This window comes from Oncorhynchus kisutch, linkage group LG6 (assembly GCF_002021735.2).
Source record: "Oncorhynchus kisutch isolate 150728-3 linkage group LG6, Okis_V2, whole genome shotgun sequence".
NCBI classification, from domain to species: Eukaryota; Metazoa; Chordata; class Actinopteri; order Salmoniformes; family Salmonidae; genus Oncorhynchus; species Oncorhynchus kisutch.
The window spans coordinates 30,661,031-30,668,624 of NC_034179.2; the positions used below are offsets into that span (position 1 = coordinate 30,661,031).

The window sequence follows — 7,594 nt, forward strand, 5'->3', positions numbered from 1 at the left end:
GAATGACACGAAACAAAACAGTCCTGCCTGGTGAAGACACAAAACAGAAAACAATCACCCACACCACACAGGTGGGAAAAGGCTACCTAAGTATGATTCTCAATCAGAGACAATGAACGACACCTGCCTCTGATTGAGAACCATACCAGGCCAAACACAAAACCACAACATAGAAAAACGAACATAGACTACCCACCCAACTCACGCCCTGACCATACTAAACAAAGACATAACAATATAACTAAGGTCAGAACGTGACAGTGACATGGGTCCGTGCATGATTATGTTGAAATATGAGGTGATGGAGGCAGATGAATGGCACGACAATGGGATCTCTGTGTATTCAATTTGACATAGATAAAATGCAATTGTGTTCGCTGTCCGTAGCTTATCCCTGCCCATACCATAATTCCACAGTCAACATGGGGCACTCTGTTCACAACGTTGACATCAGCAAACTACTCACCCACACAACGCCGTACACACTGTCTGCCATCTGCCCAGTTTCAAACCAGGATTCATCTGTGAAGAGCTCACTTCTCCAGCGTTATGCCAAACTGCAGTCAGGTCAAGACCCTGGTGAGGACGACGAGCACGCAGATGAGCTTCCCTGAGATGGTTGTTGACAGTTTGTACAGAAATTCTTTGGTTGTGCAAACTGTCAGTTTCATACCCCGGCATGATTACATGTGGTATGCGGTTGTGAGGCCGCATTGGCATCGGAGTCGGCATATGGAGGCGGCATATGGTAGAGAAATTAACATTAAATTCTCTAGCAACAGCTCGGGTGGACATTCCTGCAATCAGCATGTCAATTGCATGCTCCCTCAAAACTTGAGACATTTGCAACTTTGCATTGTGTGACAAAACTGCACATTTTAAAGTGCCCTTTCATTGTCCCCAGCACAAGGTGCACCTGTGTAATGATCATGCTGTTTAATCAGCTTCTTGATATGCCACACCTGTCAGGTGGAAGGATTATCTTGGCAAAGGAGAAATGCTCACTAACAGGGATGTAAACAAATTTGTGCACAAAATTTGAGAGACATAAGCTTTTTGTGCATATGGACATTTTCTGGGATCTTTCATTTCAGCTCATGAAACAAGGGGCCCACACTTTACATGTTGCATTTATGTTTTTGTTGTTTTTATACCTTTGTTCAGTATATTATGAACACCTGCTCTTTCCATGACATAGGTGAATCCAGGTGAAAGCTATGATCCCTTATTGACACTTGTTAAATACATTGTCACTTGTTAAATCCACTTCAACCAGCGTAGATGAAGGGGAGAAGACAGGTTAAAGAAGGATTTTTTATCCTTGAAACAATTGCCATTCAGAGGTTGAATGGGAAAGACAAAAGATTAAAAGTGCCTTTGAAAAGCATGTGGTAGTTGGTGCCAGGCACAACAGTTTGTGTCAAGAACTGCAACAATGCTGCAACTCAATATTAGGAATGTGTTCTTAATGTTTTGTACACTGGTATATATACACTGCTCAAAAAAATAAAGGGAACACTAAAATAGCACGTCCTAGATCTGAATGAATGAAATATTCTTATTAAATATTTTTTTTCTTTACATAGTTGAATGTGCTGACAACAAAAACAAACAAAAATGATCAATGGAAATCAAATTTATCAACCCATGGAGGTCTGGATTTGGAGTCACACTCAAAATTAAAGTGGAAAACCACACTACAGGCTGATCCAACTTTGATGTACCGTCCTTAAAACAAGTCAAAATTAGGCTCAGTAGTGTGTGTGGCCTCCACGTGCCTGTATGACCTCCCTACAACGCCTGGGCATGCTCCTGATGAGGTGGCGGATGATCTCCTGAGGGATCTCCTCCCAGACCTGGACTAAAGCATCCGCCAACTCTTGGACAGTCTGTTGGTGGATGGAGCGAGACATGATGTCCCAGATGTGCTCAATTGGATTCAGGTCTGGGGAACGGGCGGGCCAGTCCATAGCATCAAAGCCTTCCTCTTGCAGGAACTGCTGACACACTCCAGCCATATGAGGTCTAGCATTGTCTTGCATTAGGAGGAACCCAGGGCCAACCGCACCAGCATATGGTCTCAGAAGGGGTCTGAGGACCTCATCTCGGTACTTAATGGCAGTCAGGCTACCTCTGGCTAGCACATGGAGGGCTGTGCGGCCCCCCAAAGAAATGCCACCCCACACCATGACTGACCCACCGCCAAACCGGTCATGCTGGAGGATGTTGCAGGTAGCAGAACGTTCTCCACGGCGTCTCCAGGCTCTGTCACGTCTGTCACATGTGCTCAGTGTGAACCTGCTTTCATCTGTGAAGAGCACAGGGCGCCAGTGGCGAATTTGCCAATCTTGGTGTTCTCTGGCAAATGCCAAACGTCCTGCACGGTGTTGGGCTGTAAGCACAACCCCCACCTGTGGACGTCGGGCCCTCATACCACCCTCATGGAGTCTGTTTCTGACCGTTTGAGCAGACACATGCACATTTGTGGCCTGCTGGAGGTCATTTTGCAGGGCTCTGGCAGTGCTCCTCCTGCTCCTCCTTGCACAAAGGCGGAGGTAGTGGTCCTGCTGCTGGGTTGTTGCCCTCCTACGGCCTCCTCCACGTCTCCTGATGTACTGGCCTGTCTCCTGGTAGCGCCTCCATGCTCTGCACACTACGCTGACAGACACAGTAAACCTTCTTTCCACAGTTCGCATTGATGTGCCATCCTGGATGAGTTGCACTACCTGAGCCACTTGTGTGGGTTGTAGACTCCGTCTCATGCTACCACTAGAGTGAAAGCACCGCCAGCATTCAAAAGTGACCAAAACATCAGCAAGGAAGCATAGGAACTGAGAAGTGGTCTGTGGTCACCACCTGCAAAACCACTCCTTTATTGGGGGTGTCTTGCTAATTGCCTATAATTTCAACCTGTTGTCTATTCCATTTTCACAACAGCATGTGAAATGTATTGTCAATCAGTGTTGCTTCCTAAGTGGACAGTTTGATTTCACAGAAGTGTGATTGACTTGGAGTTACATTGTGTTGTTTAAGTGTTCCCTTTATTTTTTTGAGCAGTGTATATACATTATGCTCCATCCATACTGACATACATACATACTGTATGAGCCTACAGTAGAAACGACAACACGATATACAGAAAATAAGGAACTTACTTTGATAGGAACGCACACATGTCCAAAGTTATTATTTGTAAGGAAAACAACAAAGAAAGCAAAGTGAGCGCCAGCAAGAAAATGTTCCAATTCTTGCAAAACTGTGTAAATACATGCATACTTGATCTGCGCAAATATGAGCAAAGTGTGGTGGGCTCTCCTTGAAGAGAGAAGTTCATCTGGCTCAGTAAAAGCCTCAAACATAAATTTGAGGAGAACACACCTCAATTCAAACTGTTGTTAGAAAACACAATTTATAAAAAAATAATTAGAAATTCACAAGTTGAAACATAGCCTATAGATATTTAGCAGGAAGCATGTGTTAAAAACCTCTTATGGCTGAGATCCCGTTAACAGGATCGACTTGACAACAGCCAGTGAAAGTGCAGGGCGCCAAATTCAAACAACAGAAATCTCATAATTAAAATTAGTCAAACATACAAGTATAATACACAATTTTAAAGATAAACTTGTTGTTAATCCCACCACAGTGTCCGATTTCATACCATGCGATTATGTTGTGTCAGCACCTAGTCACAGAAAAACACATTTTTCCAACCAAAGAGCGGAGTTGCAAAAAGCAGAAATAGAGATAAAATTAATCACTAACCTTTGATGATCTTCATCAGATGACACTCATAGGACTTCATGTTACACAATACATGTATGTTTTGTTCGATAAAGTTCATATTTATATCCAAAAATGTCAGTTTACATTAGTGGGTTATGTTCAGTAATGTTTTGCTTCCAAAACATCCTGTGATTTTGCAGAGAGCCACATCAATTTACAATTTACATCTAAATGCTCATCATAAATGTTGATGAAAATACAAGTGTTATACATTGGAATTAAAGATATACTTCTTCTTAATGCAACCGCTGTGTCAGATTTCAAAAAAGCTTTACGGAAAAAGCACACCATGCAATAATCTGATACCCACCATGTTGTGGAGTCAGTAAAAGTCAGAAATAGCGTTATAAATATTTACTTACCTTTGATGATCCTCATCAGAATGCACCCCCAAGAGTCCCTGTTCCACAATAAATGTTTGTTTTGTTCGATAAAGTCCATCATTTATGTCCAAATACCTCCTTTTTGTTTGCGCGTTTAGTTCACAAATCCAAATTCACGAGGCGTAGGCCAGACGAAAAGTCAAAAAGTTCCATTACAGTTCGTAGAAACATGTCAAACGATGTATAGAATCAATCTTTAGGATGTTTTTAACATAAATCTTCAATAATTTTCCAGCTGGATAATTCCTTTGTCTTTAGAAAGGAAATGGAACGCAGCTAACTCTCACGGGCGCGCACGAAACTGAGCTCATGGCATTCTGCCAGACACCTGACTCAAACAGCTCTTATTCTCTCCCCCTTCACAGTAGAAGCTTGAAACAAGGTTCTAAAGACTGTTGACATCTAGTGGATGCCTTAGGAAGTGCAATATGACCCCATAGACACTGTATATTGGATAGGCAAAGACTTGAAAACCTACAAACCTCAGATTTCCCACTTCCTGGTTGGATTTCTTCTCAGGTTTTTGCCTGCCATATGAGTTCTGTTATACTCACAGACATCATTCAAACAGTTTTAGAAACAGTTTTCTATGCAAATCTACTAATAATATGCATATCTTAGCTTCTGGGCCTGAGTAGTAGGCAGTTTACTCTGGGAACCTTATTCATCCAAGCTACTCAATACTGCCCCCAGCGATATTAACTGTCCTGTTGTGTAATAATCACATTTTGGAACAGTGTGCGCGTTCCGACATCATGTCCATAAAACAACTCATGCTGGGGCGACCGTTAGAGACATTTCGAACACACGTGTGAAAAGGTTAAGGAAGTCTCGAGGTTTTGCTCATCTGAGGTAGAGTATCTCATGATAAGCTGTAGACCACACTATTTCATCTATATTTTAGCTGTCTATTTACCACCACAAACCAAGGCTGGCACTAAGACGGCACTCAATGAGCTGTATAGGGCCACAAGCAAACAGGAAAATGCTCATCCAGAGGCGGCACTCCTAGTGGCCGGGGACTTTAATGCAGGGAAACTTAAATCCGTTTTACCTAATTTCTACCAGCATGTTAAATGTGCAACCAGAGGGGGGAAAAAAACTCTAGACCACCTTTACTCCACCCACAGAGTGTGATGTGGTAAGGTTGAACCCAGGTGCAGAAAAGAGACCAGACGAGGAATCAGTGGTTCAGGATAAACATAACACTTTACTGAGATACGGCAACTGCAGGATCACAGTACACTTGAATCCTACAGACGAAGAACCATTTATGTGACCATTTTTCCATTTGAAGATAATCAGTTATGTTTATATTATTAATTGTGTGCACCACATTAGGTGTTTTATGGTTGACAAATAATTCACCATACCCATATCTTCCAACAACTATTTATAGTTTTTTGTTATTTCAAAAAATACTTTTTTAAATTGCCATTTTAATTTTTAGAATGTGGAAGAACAGTTTATCTCCAGTGATGATCTCAGTTTGTGGAAGAACAGTTTATCTCCAGTGATGATCTCAGTTTGTGGAAGAACAGTTTATCTCCAGTGATGATTTCAGTTTGTGGAAGAACAGTATATCTCCAGTGATGATTTCAGTTTGTGGAAGAACAGTATATGTGACATTTTGCATGACTCTTGTAAGATGTCCTTTTTTAACACCTGATATGATGTTTTAAGTACTTTCAAGTACAGATACCCTTCATGTAAATAACTTAAATGCAATATGTAGTTAATTAATTTGTATGGAGGTTCATTTAAAGGTTGTCTATCAACTTTAGCCCTGATGACTTTTCTTAAAAGTTCAGTCATGAAATCTTAGTCTCATTTAAAATGAAGCCCTCAATGTGAACATACCATAGAATAACTACAAAAATAGAATACAATTAAATGAATTCAATCAAAACAAGCACAACTTGTAAATATCAAATATGGATCAATGTGATGTGCCAATATGCATGTCCATTATGCAGGTCCCTAAGGTCAATATTACAAAATGTTCAGAAAACCATTCTCTTTGGGTTTAACACTATGATCAGCAATTAAGTTTTGAATTGCGTTAAACCCATGCTAAAGGCAAGAAATGTCCTTCTGCACTGAGGTGACGGCAGTAAATAAGTATAAACTGCTTAGAGTTAAGGCTAAATGTGGTGACAGAGAGACGTACTGTACATTGTAATGAATAAAAAAAGGGAATCAAGATCAATTTTCTACACTAGGAACAACATCTTAAAATTAAATTAATTCAATATATTGTGCTGATTCAAATCATACACAAATTGATTCACATAGAAAACCCCTACTATACGTTTAATTTCCTACAATAGGGGTGACATGTCTTCTGAAATGTATTCAGATTCAACATACTATACAGGTTCAGGGGATCATAAACTCACAGAAAAAAATGGTTATTTATGTAGCTTGGTTTAACAACAAATGATTCTCTCTGCAGGGATTTATAAAAAGAGTGTGCAGCAGCTGGCAAGTAGTTGAGCATGGTCATCAGATCAGATTTTTGATGGGCAGAGGACTCTCATATGCTCTAGGGTAGTGGCTTGCAAAATAGGGCGGTTGAGGTGTAGCTCCTTGTTTTGGTTTGGAGATCAGCCACGATTTCCATCCCTCAAATAGACTGTGGCTCTGTCTGGCGTACAGATTCCAAGGATCCTCAACTGATATTAGAACTGAAACATTTTACGTTCCTGACATCAATAAACAACTTTCACAGTCAAGCATTAGGATTTTTTATTGTTAGAACAACATGTTGCATGTTGATGGGATGTTAGAAAACTATTCTCTGTGCAATACCTGTGACTTTTAACCACCTCACTGAGGTGATCTGTAGTCCAGCTGGTCGCTTGAGGACAGAGTCTAGGAGGTGCCTGAAGTCTTCACATTGCATCCTCATCACCTTGAATGGTTTTGCTGGTTGTGCTTCAAGTATCATCTCTGAAACATCATCAGGTGTATGAAGGACTGACACCTTGCGCCTCTTCTCGATGGTGGCAAAAGATCGATCACAAGGAAGAAAAGAATGACCAGAGACCATGAACTTCTGCTCAACTTGGGTAAAGTAACCCATAGAGACGAGCATCGACATCAGATTGAGCATCCGCCAGTTGTTATTCTGCCCACAGCATCTGTCACTGAAGATGATCAACTTGCGCACCTCTGGTTTGGTGAGTGGCGTGAATTTTGTCTTCACCCACTTCAATATGCAGCTTGCCTCCTCAATGGACCCCCGGTGTGCAATCCCTGCAGGATACAGTACGTTACATATAACTAGCTAGCTACTGTAGCCATGTCGAATCATCCGGTGGATGGAGAAAAAGTAGCTTGCTATGCTTCTTCTATAATCTAGCAATGACATTTGTAACGATAATGTATAAGTTAGTAGTCAATGAACTTTAGCTAATATGTTT

At 41.2% G+C, this 7,594-nt stretch overlaps 1 long non-coding RNA gene across 1 annotated transcript; it reads right to left on the reverse strand.

Annotated features, from left to right (window-relative positions):
- Positions 1-6,690: 6,690 nt before the first annotated feature.
- On the reverse strand, positions 6,691-7,041 carry LOC116374293 (uncharacterized). The gene is made up of 2 exons (XR_004210150.1): positions 6,981-7,041; positions 6,691-6,844 (listed from the first exon to the last, which is right to left on the reverse strand). It is a non-coding gene; the product is annotated as an uncharacterized LOC116374293 (long non-coding RNA).
- Between the last annotated feature and the right edge of the window lie 553 nt (positions 7,042-7,594).